The sequence below is a fragment of the Thamnophis sirtalis genome, unplaced genomic scaffold, assembly GCF_051295495.1.
Source record: "Thamnophis sirtalis isolate CommonGarterSnake01/CBP01778 unplaced genomic scaffold, rThaSir2_p1.2 scaffold_1, whole genome shotgun sequence".
NCBI lineage: Eukaryota > Metazoa > Chordata > Lepidosauria > Squamata > Natricidae > Thamnophis > Thamnophis sirtalis.
The window spans coordinates 63,252,260-63,268,916 of record NW_028261381.1 but is presented as its reverse complement, the minus strand read 5'-3'; positions in this window follow the sequence as shown (position 1 = coordinate 63,268,916).

Below are 16,657 nucleotides of genomic sequence, written 5' to 3'. Positions count from 1 at the left end.
TCAATGCGGCGTGGCATGGAAGCTATCAACCAGGATGCTTCAATAGCAGCCTTCAGCTCTTCTGCATTGTTCAGTCTCATGTCTCATCTTTTGGCAATGCCCCATAGATTCTCTGGGGTTCAGGTCAGGCGAGTTTGCTGGCCAATCAAGCACAGTAATCCCACGGCCATTGAACCAGGTTTTGGTGCTTTTGGCAGTGTGGGCATGTGAGAGTGAGCTTGCATTGAGGATACAAGCATTCTCACAATCCGATGGACCACTTCACGAATCTCTAATTCCTAGGCTGCTTTGGCAATGAGACACACACACACTGCAGACTGGGTGAAAATGGTGGTTTCTGGCTAAACCAGAACACTTTTTATTAGGAAAGTTCAAAGAAAGCTAGTCAGCAGTTTAATACAAACAAAGGATCTCACAGTATGTTACAAATCACTTCTTGATTACACATTCTGGCAGAAAGGCAGGGAGGAGGGACAAAAGGTACTCTTTGATAAGGGGAAATGAGGAGGTATGGAATTATAAATCATACAGAGAGCTACATTAGGCATATGGGAATGACTGATTTGTTACACGAGGTGGCAAAAGGATGCAAGGCTAATTCTGTGTGTTTATATCTCAGATAATAGAGGCCTCTCATCTCTGTGTGTATCTGTGTATTGCTATTCACATAGACACTCGAAATGAATTCGGCTTCCTTATCTAAAAGCTTTCCCAGGACTGTTTTTTCTATATGGCTCTTGGCAAATGTTCACTGGGATCCTTTGATCCAGATAGATATTCTATCCTATCCTATTGATCCCAGCTAATTTCACCCAGCCAATTATGGGGTAGTTTCCCACATCTCCTCCTTTTTTATTTTTTAAATGGAAGCAATTGCCATGGGTTGTTTCTTTCTCACAAATCCCCCTTCCATTGGATATCCAGGGATTATTAATTCTGATGTGTTGACACTTATTAATAATGCGTGATGCTTCTGGATAGCAGCGTCCGCAATACTCTGCATAGTGGATCTCAATAATGGTATTATGCATGGCAACATGGTTAATCCCAAAAATATCATCCCAATAAAAATAAACCTTGCTTCCAATTGTTAAAAATACCTCCAAGCCAACCGTCAGTGTCCAATATGCCTTTCCAAGTTTGTACAGGAACATGTGCAGTTTGTATCATAGTTCGAGTTATTTTTTCTATCACAATTCCAGAATCATCAATTTGTATACAACAATTACTAAGATTAAATTTACCACACACTCCGCCCTCGGCAGCGAGCAAATAGTCTAAGGCTAAACGATTTTGCATAATATAAGTTCTTGACAATACACTTTCTTTTGCAAGCTTAGTTAATGCCAATGCAGTTTCATTTGTAATTATTTCTAATACAGCTTGTAATCTAATAATGCGATTTATCATATATATCGGCGTTCTATATCCCCACGAACCGTCTTGTGCCCACGTCGCAGGATCATAATATGCAATAATTCTCTCAGGGGGCCACTCATCATCCTTCCAGTTACCTATTTTTATCCCTTTAGAAAGATCTTTTGTACGTTTACGTCTTTCAAGAGTATCATATACAGGGACTCCCAATTTTTGTTTTTTCTCTATAGGCATTAGGAAGAATGATGGTTGAATCGCCCCCAAGATGCATGACCCATACCACCCCGCGGGTAACATATTATAGGCAAAATTACCACATATCCAATATAACCCATCAGGTGAATTCCACACAATAGTATCATTTTCAGGGTCTGAAAGTCCTCGTAACTTAGTTACTTCCAGCAATGAGTTTTCAGGTTTGGTCATATTAGTTTGTGAAACCCAAGTGTTATTTTCCCATTCATTAGAACATTTTAAAAATCCCATAGGTTTATTTCTTTTAGTCTGATTATTTTTATTTCTAGTATAACATATGTGACCTATTATATGAGAGGTAACTTGCCAGGTTTCATTGAAGTTGTTATTAAAGGTGAAGTTCCCTTTCCATTGTGCTATTTCAGTATAGTTCGCTTCTTGTACATGCCATGGCCAGCGATCTCCCATAGTGGTTCCTCCACATACAAAACAATTTTTTAACATAAGTTCTGTAGCAACTTCTTGAGCCAAATTAATAAACATATTTTTTGCTTTTGGAGGTGTAGGTAGATCGTTAAGTTTAGCAATCTCCTGCTCATAACTCCAAAAAAACTTTACAGGTTGATTTGTCAATTTTGTTGCTTCAGTCTTTACAATGATGTATCCATAAGGATCCTTCCCTGCTTTATCTATACCAATACCATAATGATAGTATCGGGTACCTAAAGTACCTGCTACCTGCGCGGAAAGGCAGAGTGGCGTGCAGTGATGGGATTGACAATCAGTAGTGACTGGAGTAATAGAAAGATCGAAATTGTTAGGTCCATAGCCACTTGTATACCAATATACACTCGGTTGGGTATAGCCTCCATGTGCTGAAAGTGTCGAGCGAGTGAATAAATATCTGTGGTTTTGGATATATGATTGTTCCCACGACTGTCCTCCACAGGTTACCCCCGCGGATCCTGTTCCTTGCCCTATAGCAATTGCTAAACATGTATCAAAACAAACAGTAATGGGTGCCATTCCCTTTGAAACATTATGGGCTATGTACCCTGATAATCTTTGTGCTGTAAGAAATTGATGTTTTAAACTAGATCCTCCTTTATAGCCATAAACATAGATGCTACTTGTTATAGGTCCTACCGCTTTTGGTTCATAACATTGTATCCCATTTGGTGTATAGCACTGATTGTATTGTGTATTGTTATGTGTGCATGGTGGTATTAAGGTTCCATTGCATTCAGGTTTCATAGTATAATATATTAAGGTCATGGAATTTTTTTTGCCTTGTTTGGTTTTTTGTAAACAGGCTGTGCAAATGTCCTCTTTTATCTCTCTTTTTGTTAGGTGGTGAGAGCTGTCTCCTCCTATCTCTTGTTGATAACTCAATAGTGTTAAGAACCACTCACTAACTGGGGGAAATTTTATACTTGCTCTTGAGGTTACTTCTGTTTTTATTATTTTATTAGGTAACCCTTTTTGGTATTGTGTGCATTGATACCAACCTATAGAATTTTCTGTAATTTTTACTTTAATGTGTGATAAACAGCCGTTCTCTTTCGGGTGTGAAATACCTCTCACATTTTGGATTGCCTTTTTGAATTTTGCAGGCAAAAATTGCCATGTAATTAAACACACTGCAGCTGGATTTTTCAAATAACAAGTTAAGGTAACTTGTGTATTGGCTTCTCCATATGTATTGTGAGGGTAGATGCATATCCCTTGAGAATTGCAGTTTTCCCCATTGGAGTATGGAATGATCGCTCTTTTTGAGTGGTTGTGTGTGAAAGGAATTTCTTGAATATCCTCCACTATTCCCTTCTTATTTTTGCGTTCATATTCACATGCCCCCCATACAATTAAAAGCGCAATTCCCATCCCCAACATCATTAGCAAAAGGTGCAACAGAAAATGCTTACAAGACATCGGAGGAGCCCAAAAATCCCAAAATCCCATTTCCTGTCCAGGCGAAGGTCCTCTGAAAAATGGGCATCGGGGCTGACGTACTCTGGGAACATATGACCGGCCAACGACCTGTTCCGGACGGATTTTCATCTTGAGTACTAAATATCAAAAGAGGGGTCAATAGATCTTACGTGATAATCGTTAGAAAAAGGATTATCAATAGTTAGTTGTACTGTTGGTGTGATACGGAGTTCAGTGTGAGAAGGATTGGTATAGGAAAAATTTTCCTCAAGATACTGTTCAATTATCACAATGTCACACGGGATCCTGCAGTCAACGCACAGCTCACAGGAATAACAGTGGGAGCAGCAGCAATTCTAGTCGTCCGTTGTTTGAAACAAAAGGGATAGGCTTGCTTCGGGATCCTTTTTATCATCTGTCTTCACTGGTCTCTCATGAAACGGTCGTATGCATCTTCCAGGAACCCACAACACTCTGTCCGGGAGTTGCACAGCAGCGTATCCACGTCCCCAAGTAACGAGCTCCACGGGGCCCTTCCACTGAGGGTCTGGTAATTGTCTGTAATAAACAAGAGGGCGGGGAGAAACTACGCTATGCTGAAAATGTCTTTCCCCAGCTGTGGAAGCTATGGGTGAGCCTGTAAGATTCAAAAAATTCTGTGTGTATAAGGCTTTACTTAAACGGTTTTGGATTTCAGGCAGCCCTATCTTAAAGGGGCCTTGCTGTTTATCAAGCATCATTTTTAGTGTTAAATTTGCTCTTTCTACAATTCCTTGTCCTTGGGAATTGTATGGGATGCCAAATTTATGGACAATTTTCCATTGATCACAAAAGGTAGCGAATGCAGCGCTACTGTATGCGGGTCCATTATCTGTTTTAATCTCCAGGGGCTTCCTAAGACTGAAAAAGAGCGCATACAATGGTTGATCACTTGTTTGGTTGTTTCCCCCCGCTGTGGGCTTGCAAAAATAAAACCTGAAAAGGTATCCACTGTAACATGAATATATGTCCAGGGTGCAAAAGAATAATATTGAGTGATATCCATTTGCCATATCTCACAACGCTTAATTCCTCGGGGGTTAACTCCCATAGGAATTGCGTTACCTTGCCTGCTACAGGTTGAGCACTGCTGGATAATCGCTACAGCCTCAGTTTTTGAAATTCCAAACATCTTCATTAAGGCTTTTGCATTTTGATGAAAATACTCATGGCTTTCCCATGGAGTTGCAAATCCAACAAAACTTTCCCTAGCGGCTTTGTCTGCATAATCATTTCCCTCTGTTAGCATACCAGGAAGTGACTGGTGACTCCTAATATGAGCCACAAAATATTGAAATTTTCTATCCATAATTAATTGCTGTAACTGTAAAAACATATCTAACAATTGCTTATCTAGGGCTGGTGAAAGATTGGCATCAAACAAATTGTTAATCACTTGGTAAACATACAATGAATCCACAATTAAATTAAATGTTTGGTCTTTTAATTTCTCAAATGCTAATATGGAGGCAGCCAACTCAGAACGCTGTGCTGAACTCTGAGGGTGCGTGTGGTAAATCACCCACTGTCCTGAGATTTGATACACACATGCACCTCTATTCTTAGTTCCGTCAGCGAAAACTGTAACTGCATTTTTAATTGGCAGTTTACTTTGTAAGGAAGTCAGTTGTAAATGTTGTAGATTCAGTAACAAAAACCTATAATCTGTGGGATAGTGGTATTTAATTGTCCCTAAATAGTCACTTAAGGCCAATTGAAGTGCATCTGATATTTGAAAATATTTTTCCCACCAGGGTAGTGGATATGGAACGTAAAAAGTTTCTGGATCCGTTCCCAGTACAGCTCGAGCTCTCTCTCTTAACTTTATAATTATCTGGGATAACAATAGAGGTTTTGTTGAAACTGTTCTCCCCGGGCTGTTTGCTAAGTGTATCCATTCAATCACTAACACTTTTTTCTGTTGTGTTTGCAACAAACACCCTGTGGGCAAGTTTTTGGTATTGAAAATAGCAGCTGAGATAGGAACGTGTGAAACCATCCTGTCCACCCAAGTCTTTGTTAAGGCTGCCTCAATCACCTGAATACACTCTTTTTCTTTGTCCCCTATGGTTAGTATAGCAGCAGGCTCCTTTCCTCCTGCCAGCAATGCAAATAAGGGTTGTAATTGACTCGTAGTTAATCCCATGTAGGGACGTGCCCAGTTAATTGAACCCAAATATTGTTGTAACTGCACCAAACTACATTTATCCATTTCAGGTAGTTTTGGAATTACTGGTGAGGCATGAGATGTCATGATTCTATGTCCCAAATATAAATATGGTGGCATAGTTTGAATTTTTTCTGAAGCAATTTTAAATCCTTTATCATTAAAATCTTGTATGATCTCTATTAAAACCTGTGGATGTGCACTTTGTGCATTCTTTTCTATTGCTAGCAAGATATCATCCATGTAGTGGTAGAATAGGATACCTTTATACTTGGCTCTAAAATGTTTTAAAATATTATTAATGTAATATTGACAAAGCGTTGGGCTATTTAGCATTCCCTGGGGTAAAACTTTCCACTGATACCTTACTGTTGGCTCACTATAATTTAGTACAGGAATTGTAAATGCAAATAATACTCTGTCCTTTTTATGTAAAGGTATTGAGAAGAAGGCATCTTTTAAATCAATAACTGTTAAAGCATAATTTTGAGGAATGATATTAGGATTTGGTAATCCGCATTGCAGGGGTCCCATGGGACAAATCACTTCATTTATCTTTCTTAAATCTTGAAGCATTCTCCACTTCCCTGATTTTTTCTTAATTAAAAATACAGGAGTATTATAAGGGCTATTTGACAATTCTATTTTTTTTATCTAATAACAACTGTTGCACAATTTCTTTTAAGGCTTCTAATTTAACAATAGGGAGGGGCCACTGTTCAATCCAAATTGGGTCATTGTTTTTTAATGTAAGCTTCATTAAAGGGTCCATTTCATTTATTCTTAATACAAAACATTCATTACCATCAGTTCAAAAAGCTATACGTAAGCCAATGAGCTCTATTTTCTTACTATCTCTCTCCCTCTAGGTCTGAAAGCAGTTACACACACACTTCTTTCTCTCCCCCCTTCTCCTGTTTCCTTCCAAGGAAAGGCTCAGGGGGAAAAGGGGGGGGGGTGGAACTCACGCACGCAATCACTTTAAGTTAGCTCAGGGCTGAACAATTCTACAAACGGCTATCCTGCTCTTTAAAACATGCTTTCTCTCAACAAATTTGGAAATGATAACACAAAAGCATACACACATACCATTAAACAACTTTACAACTTACTGTTTCTTTATATGAAAGAAATCAAAGTACCTGCATACCAACTTTTACCATTTAACATATATTAACACTGCAATCAAACTGCTTGTGTAAATTAACTTCACATGCAAAATCCTTTGTCATGCATTCTTCAAACAGCGAGGAATTTCAGAGAGCAGTTTAAATCCTAACTACTCTTCTCACCCTCACGGCTTCAAGCCAAAGCCCATTTACAAACTTCAAACATCAATTTAATTCAATTCTCCTCTTTCTCTTTACCTCTGTTCACTTTCTTTTTCTCTCTACCTTTCTCTTACTCTTTTTTCACTCTTTCTCTACCTTACTTCTTATTCCAAAGTTAAGGTTGCCCCAAACTGAGACAACAAATCTCTCCCCCACAAATTAACATGCAATTTTAAAACAACCGGTCGGATACGTGCCTTAATCACAGAACCTAGGATGTTCCGTTTCTACCTTGATCTCCCAGCAGCGCTGGCATATTTTTAAAGGTCAAGATTTATAGAGACAATGTATAGAGATGTTTGTCCACATTGTTTGCATTAGCCAGGGTTATGTCCAAACTCTTAGCTCTCCCAGCTGAACGGTGGCATAGTTTTAAAGAGCAAGATATATAGAAATTTTATTAACACATCATTTGCATCTGAGTGGGGCTTGAGCTCTACTTTTCTTTTAAAAGACAACTATTACAGCTGCAACAATTTTCATCTGATGGTGGCCAGAAAGTCAGCAAATTTGTTATAAAATTGAACACTTTAAAATCCCTGTCTTTTGGATTGAAAGCATCTTATCTACAATTACCTTGAGGGTGCACAAAAACTTAGGCACACATTCATGCATGCACAAAAACATTTTTTTTTTCCATTCCAATTCAGATCTGACACAGGCTTTTGTAATTAGAGCTGCAAAGAGTGCAGGTTTCTGAGAAATGAAACATCTGTGAAAAAGTTTCAGGTGCTCAGGCAGAAAAGTGTGCTTAAAGCAATCAGAAGAAAAATTAGATGAGTCAGTAAGAAAGGAGTAACAAGAACTCCTTGAGACAAGAAATGAAATAGAGGTAGCCGGAATCACCGGAAGAAATAGGAAGAGCCAGGCAGATTCACTTGCCAAGAGATTGAAATAAAAAGAAAGATAAGAAGCAGTCTTTTGTGTGAGGCTGGCTAAATGCCCCCGACTATGAGTCAGGTTGGAAAGCAGGCAGAAGCGTCTTCTAATAAAAAAGGGTGAAGCCAAAATCTTACGAGATATAAGATCCCTGTGGGGATACATGATTAAGGGAGTTGCCCACATTTTGGACAAGGAGTTTTTGCTCCCGGGGCTCTACATTGATTTTTAAAATGTCCAGTTTTTCCACAATTAAAACAATTTCCCTTTCTAGGGCCTTTAGGTTTTTGATTATTTTGGCTAATTACTAGCGCATCAGCCACCAGTTGCGTCTGATAGGCAACTGATATCATTAGTTCTTTTCTGGCTAATGCGTTACTAATTTCCCTATTTATTACTTTTTGCAATTTTTCTATAACCTCTGTTGCTACCTCTTCACCATGATGCAAACAAAGGGCAGTGAAAACAGTCTTCCAATTTATCAATATGGATGGAGGTGCTCTAGGCTCCTCATATAAATAAGAACCTATACCTGTCCATGTTTTAATATCCAATAATCCATATGGGGGATATAATGGACAGTTTTGCCAAATATATTTCAATAATTCCTGAACCCCTTTTTTTGTAGGAAGTTTACCTCTATTCTTTAATATAATTTTGTGAGCTCCAACTATTTGTCTAATTTCCTTAAGGTGAGCGATCTGCTCTTTAGACAAATGTCCAATTTCCTTAAGGCGAACCACCTGTCCTTTAGATAAATCTGTCCCCATACTTACGGATTGGCCTGGGTAAGAGATGGGGGTGTTGGGCACGCGATGAGTCCGTCCGACCTGTCCGGGCCTCCCTGCGTCGCACCTCGACTGATTCCTGGCGTTGTGAAATGGATCACGTCGGAGGTCACCACTTGTGAGAGTGAGCTTGCATTGAGGATACAAGCATTCTCACAATCCGATGGACCACTTCACGAATCTCTAATTCCTAGGCTGCTTTGGCAATGAGACACACACACACTGCAGACTGGGTGAAAATGGTGGTTTCTGGCTAAACCAGAACACTTTTTATTAGGAAAGTTCAAAGAAAGCTAGTCAGCAGTTTAATACAAACAAAGGATCTCACAGTATGTTACAAATCACTTCTTGATTACACATTCTGGCAGAAAGGCAGGGAGGAGGGACAAAAGGTACTCTTTGATAAGGGGAAATGAGGAGGTATGGAATTATAAATCATACAGAGAGCTACATTAGGCATATGGGAATGACTGATTTGTTACACGAGGCGGCAAAAGGATGCAAGGCTAATTCTGTGTGTTTATATCTCAGATAATAGAGGCCTCTCATCTCTGTGTGTATCTGTGTATTGCTATTCACATAGACACTCGAAATGAATTCGGCTTCCTTATCTAAAAGCTTTCCCAGGACTGTTTTTTCTATATGGCTCTTGGCAAATGTTCACTGGGATCCTTTGATCCAGATAGATATTCTATCCTATCCTATTGATCCCAGCTAATTTCACCCAGCCAATTATGGGGTAGTTTCCCACATGGGCAGGTGCCAAATCCGGCTGGAAAATGAAGTCAGCATCCCCATAAAGCTCGTCTGCGGAAGGAAGCATGAAGTGCTCCAAAATCTCCTGATAGACGGCTGCGTTGACTCTGGACTTAATGAAGCACAGTGGACCAACACCAGCAGATGACATGGCTCCCCAAATCAACAAAAAATGCGGAAACTTCACACTGGACTTTAAGCATCTTGCAGTGTGCCTCTCCATTCTTCCTCCATGCTCTGGGTCCTTGGTTTCCAAATGAGATGCAAAAATTTCTCTCATCAGAAAAGAGGACTTTGGACCACTGAGCAACAGACCAGGTCTGTTTTTCTTTAGCCCAGGTAAGACGCTTCTGACGTTTGTTGTTCAGGAGTGGCTTGACAAGAAGAATACGACATTTGAAGCCCATGTTCAGGATCCGTCTGTGTGCGGTGGCTCTTGATGCACTGACTCCAGCCTCAGTCCACTCCTTGTGAAAGCCCCCAACACTTTTGAATGGCCTTTCTCCAAAGTTGGTGGAGACAGCGGTCATGCATGGGTTAATTCAGTCAGTAACCAATAGAACTGAGTCTACCAAAGTGATGTCATCACCTCTGAGAAGCATGCTTCCGCTTTTTTAGACTCAGTTTGATTGGAATTGGCTATGCTAATCTCTTTCTCCTCAACTAATACTTTATAATTGATTACTTTAATTGGATTTCACTCAAACAAAGATCTTTCTTTTCTAAATTACTAGATTACTTTTCTAAATTGGTCTCTGTATTGGGCTCCTGTTAGGACTCTCAATAGCCTCTGGGCTGGAGAGTGTTTGCCGCGTCCCGTCAGAGGCATGCCTTTGAATTGCCTTCGGGCTTCTGAGGTTTCCTATTTCAGCAGCGCTAGCTGAAATAGCCATGGGAGGCTCTGCTCACCGCTTCTGCCTCAGCGAAGGATTTCTCTGCCTTGCCGCCTGCGCCGCTGCCACCTCCACCTCTAGGAGCCTCTGAACGCTGCAGGGAGTTTTAAAAATAGCTGTGAAGAGCCGCACGCTGCTGCGGAATGCTGCTGCAGCCGTCCCATCACACCACTGTCCTTTCAACGCTCCAGCTACCACTGCATGTCCGCGGCTTCGCCCTTGGCTCCACAGCCTTGCCGCAGGGCCTATACCACCCAAGCTCAACGCACAGCCTCAGCTACCCCATAGGCTCTGTAGCCTCAGCAGCCGTTTGGTTTGGGCGCGAAAGTCATCTGGCAGCCATTTTGAGCATTCAAGGAACTGTGAGTACTGGCTATGGCCTCCTCTCCTCCTCCGGAGCCTCAACTGCCTCCAACTTCCTTGGCTCCTGCCCCTACCACCAACCCTCTGCTCCTTGGAGCCGCAGGCGCAGGCTTGCTCCGGTTGATAACATCGAGCCCCCTTCAAGGGAACCAAGGCCTAATCAGGGGGGCGTAGAGCATCCATCCCCTCGGGAGGATGACAGAGCCCCTCAGGCCCCGGCTAAGAAGGCCAGGTCCAAGACCAAACACACTGAGCCTCGCATATTCCAGGTCCAGAGGCCTATTCATTTCAGCCCCCCTCCTGACTTATCTTCGGATTCGGAGGATGATCTCTCCCCTGCTGCATCAATCCTGCAGCCCGAGGATGCCAGGGGCACAGATGTTTTGTCCAATAGTGGGGATGATTCAGATTGTGGCAGGAGCGTTACTCCTGATGAGGATCCCCTCTACCAGGAAGTTATTTCTCCCTCTCCCCGCAGACGCCGTTCTTACCGGGCATGGCTGATATGATCTCTGAGGCCATAGAACGTGGTATTGCAGCCGGCCTTAAACACAGGTCTTCTAATTGTTCTGCTTCTTGCAGGTCCGCTTCTTCATCTAGTTCCAGGCGCAGGGATGGTGATCTCTCGGCTTCTTCATCGCACGAGCTACCTGGCACTTCCAATCAACCGTCAGTCTTCAGAGAAGAGGAACGCCTTGCAAGAGACTCAGATCTCTCTGAGGATGAGAGTCTTCCTCCCGATCCGCCTCCCTTTGTCGGTTTATTTAAACCTGCTGTTTTTCGCTCTCTCCTTTTTAAGGCCAAGAAGGTTGCAGGTATTCCTTCTCCTAAGACGACTCAGAATTCAGAAGCAGACAAAACTGACACCACTGATCCACTCTTCATCCAGCCTACGGTGGAAAAGGAAGTGATCCCATCACCATGGTTTTTCATATACATTGTCCAAAATCAATGGTACCAGAACCCTCCCCAATACCTCGGACAAGTGCCTGTATAATGTCGCTCCTGACCTCACCAAGGCTTTGGAGCTACCTTCTATTGATTTGCCTATAATTGCCCTTTCTTCTCCCAATGCGGCCTCAGCTGCTCTGGAGGAAGCTTTGCGACCTGAAGACAAGAGAATAGAAAAACTCTGGTCAAGGGTCACCAGGCCTCAGCTTGGGCCTTTAGAGCAGGCACCTCTGCTTCCTTCTTTAGTCGCTCAGCTCTTTTGTGGATGAGACAACTTCAAGCTCGCCTTCCAGCCAGGGATTCTAGGGCTCGCAGGGACATTAACAAAATTAAGCCGGACCTAGAATACACAGCAGATGCCTCCTTGGACGTGGCCTGTTTTGCGTCCAAAGCCATTGCATCTTCCATCTCCACCCACTGGCTTCTCTGGCTAAAATAGTGGCAGGCAGAAGCGTGGGCCAAGTGGAGACTTGCCTCCTTTCCCTACTCTACATCCCTTCTCTTTGGTCCTCCATTAGAGCCCCTTTTGGTAGAGTCCAAGGATAAGAGGAAGGTTCTACAACCAGCCACTAAAAAGCAGGAAGGTCGGAACCAATCCTTTTACCGCAGGCAGCCCTTTCGTGGCCAGGATAGGAGTGCTTTCAACTCCCATCCCCAACGACAGGCCCTCTCCTTTTCCAATAGATCAGGCAGGAACAACCAGAGTTTCCAGCCCAGAAAGCCTTTCAGGGACAATTCCAATTGTGCCTTTAAGAGGCAGAAGTGACTGCCTGGAGAATCTCCCAATGGGGGGGGAGGGGCGTCTGGTGGCCTTCACAGATCATTGGGACGACATCACCAACGCCGCGTGGGTCAGGTCCACAATCAGATTCGTCCTTCTGGATTTGCGCTCCAGCCCTCCGAACCACTTTGTCACATGTCCAATTGCCAGGGACCCTCAAAAAAGGTTCTTGGTAGAGCAGGTAGTTCACCATCTACTCCAAATTCGGGCTATTCAACCTGTGCCTCCAGGCCAGGAAGGACCAGGGTTTTATTCTCGTCTTTTTATTGTGCCAAAGTCTTCGGGGGGCTGGAGGGCAATCTTCGATCTAAAATTTTTAAATCAATTCATTAGATACAGGAGATGCACTCTCTCCTATCAATTCTGGAGACTGTTCGCAGACCCGATCTCCTCACATCAGTGGACCTTACCAAGGCTTACTTCCATGTGCCAATTCACAGACGGCAGGCGGTTTTTCCGCTTTGTACATGCGGGCCTCCACTTCCAATATCGGGCCCTTCCCTTCAGGCTATCCTCAGCCCCGAGGGTTTTCACGAAGCTTCTGTCGGTCGTAGCAGCCCATCTGCGGGCCAGGCCCATCCAGATCTTCTGCTACCTGGACGACATCCTGTTGTTGTCCAGGTCACGCATCCAGGCCCTCAGGGACCTCCAGGACAACCTTCAGCTGTTAGGGGAAGTGGGGTTCTCCATCAATCGGGAGAAAAGTCACTTCGTCCCACTTCTCACCTGGTGCACCTGGGAGCCCTCATAGATTCCTCCCAGGGGAAAGTCTTTCTGTCTCAGGACCACCAGAGCAGTCTCAGGGAGTTAGCCAAGGAGGTAAGGGGGAGACAGCGGGTCCCTCTTCTTCAGCTGTCTCAACTGCTGGGGAAGATGGTCTCCTGCTTCTCCATCGTCCCTTGGGTACAGCTTCACAGCCTCTGCCTCCAGTGGTTTCTTCTGCCATTTCAGAAGACCAACAGCAGCTGTTCCCTAGTGAAGGTCAGCTTGACCCCAGAGGTCCGGCTATCCCTGGACTGGTGGATCACCCCGGCCACAGCTCAGGGCTCTCTTTTCAGGGAACCTCTGCATCTCGTAGTAACAATGGACGCGAGTCTGACGGGTTGGGGAGCTTACCTGGAGGATCAGGTAGTTCAGGGGCTTTAGTTCAACTCCGACCAATCCCACAGTATGAATGGGCTAGATCTGAGGGCCATTCATCTGGCTCTCCTTCATTTCCAGTCCTCGCTTTAAAACACACATGTGCTGATCCGGACGGACAACACTACGGCCAAGGAGCATGTCAACTGCCAGGGGGGGACTCATGGAGTCTGCCTTTCGCCTAGGAACTTGGGCGGAAGCCAACCTTTTCTCCCTACACGCCGAACACATCTCGGGATCAGACAACGCCAGAGCAGACTGGTTAAGCCGCACAATGATCGACCCTGCAGAGTGGAGTCTGAATTGCCGCATATTTCATCAGCTGTCGTCCAGGTACGGGACTCCAATCCTGGATCTTTTCACAACATCATCCAACAACCAGCTGCCAAAGTACCTGTCTCGATACATAACACCAGGCACAGAAGGGACGGATGCTCTTAAGGTGCTGGTGGCCTCGCGGTCTCCTGTACGCTTTCCCTCCCTTCCCCCTAATACAGAGGGTGATTCGGAAAGTGATAGAGGAAGAGGCCGAGCTCATCCTAATTGCCCCCAATTGGCCGCACTGACCATGGTACGCGAACCTGATCAATCTTTTTGTGGAACCTCAGTGGCTTCTACCAATGATTCCGTCCCTCCTTCATCAAAGCTCCATTCACCACCCCGACCTGCACTGGCTATGCCTAACCGCTTGGAGGCTGAGCAGGCAGTCCTGAGGGCGGATAACCTTTCAGAGAACTGTAATCCATACCATTCAGGCCTCCCACCGCTCAGCTACCAACAGGATATATGTATCTACGTGGCAGACCTTTGTAGCTTGGTGCCTGGCTCGAGGGGAGGATCCTCTGAAGGCTGTGGCATCCCAGCTTCTAGACTTTTTACAACAGGGGGCTTGATAAGAGACTATCTCCAAATACCTTGCGGCTCTCTCATCAGTTCTCTCTCTTCACCAAGATGAGCCCCTCTCATTGCACCCCCACATCCGCAGATTCCTTAAGGGGGCATCCAATCTCTGCCCTTTTGTCATGCACCGATTGCCTTCCTGGGATCTAACCAAGGTCCTCAACTTTCTTACTGAACCGCCCTTTGAACCCTTCAGGTCGGCAACCCTGTATCACCTCACGCTCAAGACTGCCTTTCTGGTGGCCATAACATCTGTGCGTAGGGTTTCAGAGCTGGCGGCCCTTTCCATTCGGTCTGACCTGTGTGTGTTCCACCCAGACCGGGTGCTCCTTCACACTGACCCCACCTTTGTCCCAAAGGTGAATTCAGCATTCCATCGCTCTATGGATCTCTCTCTTCCAAATTTCTGTACCGCTCCATCTCACAGTCTGGAGCGCAAATGGCACAAGCTAGACGTCAGGCGTACTCTTAAAATCTATATCGCCAAGACGGCAGTCTTCAGACACAGTGAAGCCCTCTTTGTCTCTTTCCACCCTACCAACAAGAGGCTGAAAGCTTCTCCATCCATGATTGGATGATGGATCAGGTCTGCCATTTCTCAAACTTACGTCACGCATCATTTCACTCCACCCAACATTACAGCTCATTCCATGCACAGCGCAACTACGTCAGCGGCGTGGGCACGACAGGCCTCGGTGGAAGAGATCTGCAAGGCAGGGACCTGGTCTACTCCTAATTCGTTTATACAACATTACAAGGTGGATCGATATGCATCGGCAGATGCAGCTTTTGGATGGCGAGTCCTCCCTTCTTCCAGCTCCTAGGCCAGTCTCATGCCCTCCCAGGGACATGCCAGCTTTGGTATGTCCCATGCATGACCGCTGTCTCTACCAACTTTGGAGAATGGAGCGTTGGTTCAGCGGTCATCCCCACCCTTAGGATCCTGACCTACCTCGCAGGGGTGATCTGGGAGCATGTTGTGTAGTCACTGGACGGAAAGCGATTGTTCACCGCACAGCAATCTACTTATCTCCTTCATCAAGAAAAGCGGGAGCATGCTCCTCAGAGGCGATGACATCACTTTGGTAGACTCAGTTCTATTGGTTACTGACTGAGTTAACCCATGCATGACCGCTGTCTCCACCTGCCCAGAGAAGGGGCCTATCAGGTAAGAACCAACGCCCCATTTCCTGACAATCCTCTCCAGGCTGCGCTGCTGCTTGTGCACTTTTCCCTTCCACATAACTTTCTATTAATGTGCTTTGATACAGCACTTTGGGAACATCCAACTTCTTTTGCAATTACCTTTTGAGGCTTTCCCTCCTTATGGAGGGTGTCAATGATGGTTTTCTGCACAACTGTCAGGTCAACAGTCTTTCCCATGATTGTGATTCCTACTGAACCAGACTGAAAGACCATTTAAAGGCTCAGGAACCCTTTGCAGGTGTTATGACTTAATTAGCTGATTAGAGTGGGACACTTTGAGCCTAGAATATTGCACTTTTTCACAATATTCTAATTTTCTGAGATTGTGGATTTGTGGTTTTCATGAGCTGTAAGCCATAATCATCACAATTAAGACAAATCACGGCTTGAACTATCTTGCTTTGGATATAATGAGTCTATCTCATATTAGTTTCACCTTTTAAGGTGCATTACTGAAATAAATGAACTTTTGCACGATATTCTAATTTTTCGAATTTCACCTGTATAGGCAAAAGGGGAAATGCAAATCCTAGGTGTTGTCTGAGCAAATCTTTTCTTGCCTAATTAGTTATGTGGAGTTTCTGCCTGACCCAGTCTTTCTGAATGGACTACCAAATCTGCATTTCTAAAAGCTGACCTCGAGTTTCTGCTTGGAGTAGGGAGACTGGTGCTGGTTTCTGCCTCCCTTAAGATTCCCCCCCCCCATGTCTCCTTTAGGGGAAATATTCTATCTTGCCTTTTTAATATTCGCCAAAATAGTTCATTCTCTAGGGGGGTATTTATTCTTTATACTATTTATGTAGTTTGTATTTGAATTGCACCAGTGGGCTAAAACAATTTCGTTGTATTTATTGTGTACAATGACGATGAAGGCTTACACTATTATAGGGTGGGTGGGCGCTGAGTTTCTACAGTGTTAAGTTACAAGATCATTGCTGTGACGTCCATTTGTCAATAGAATT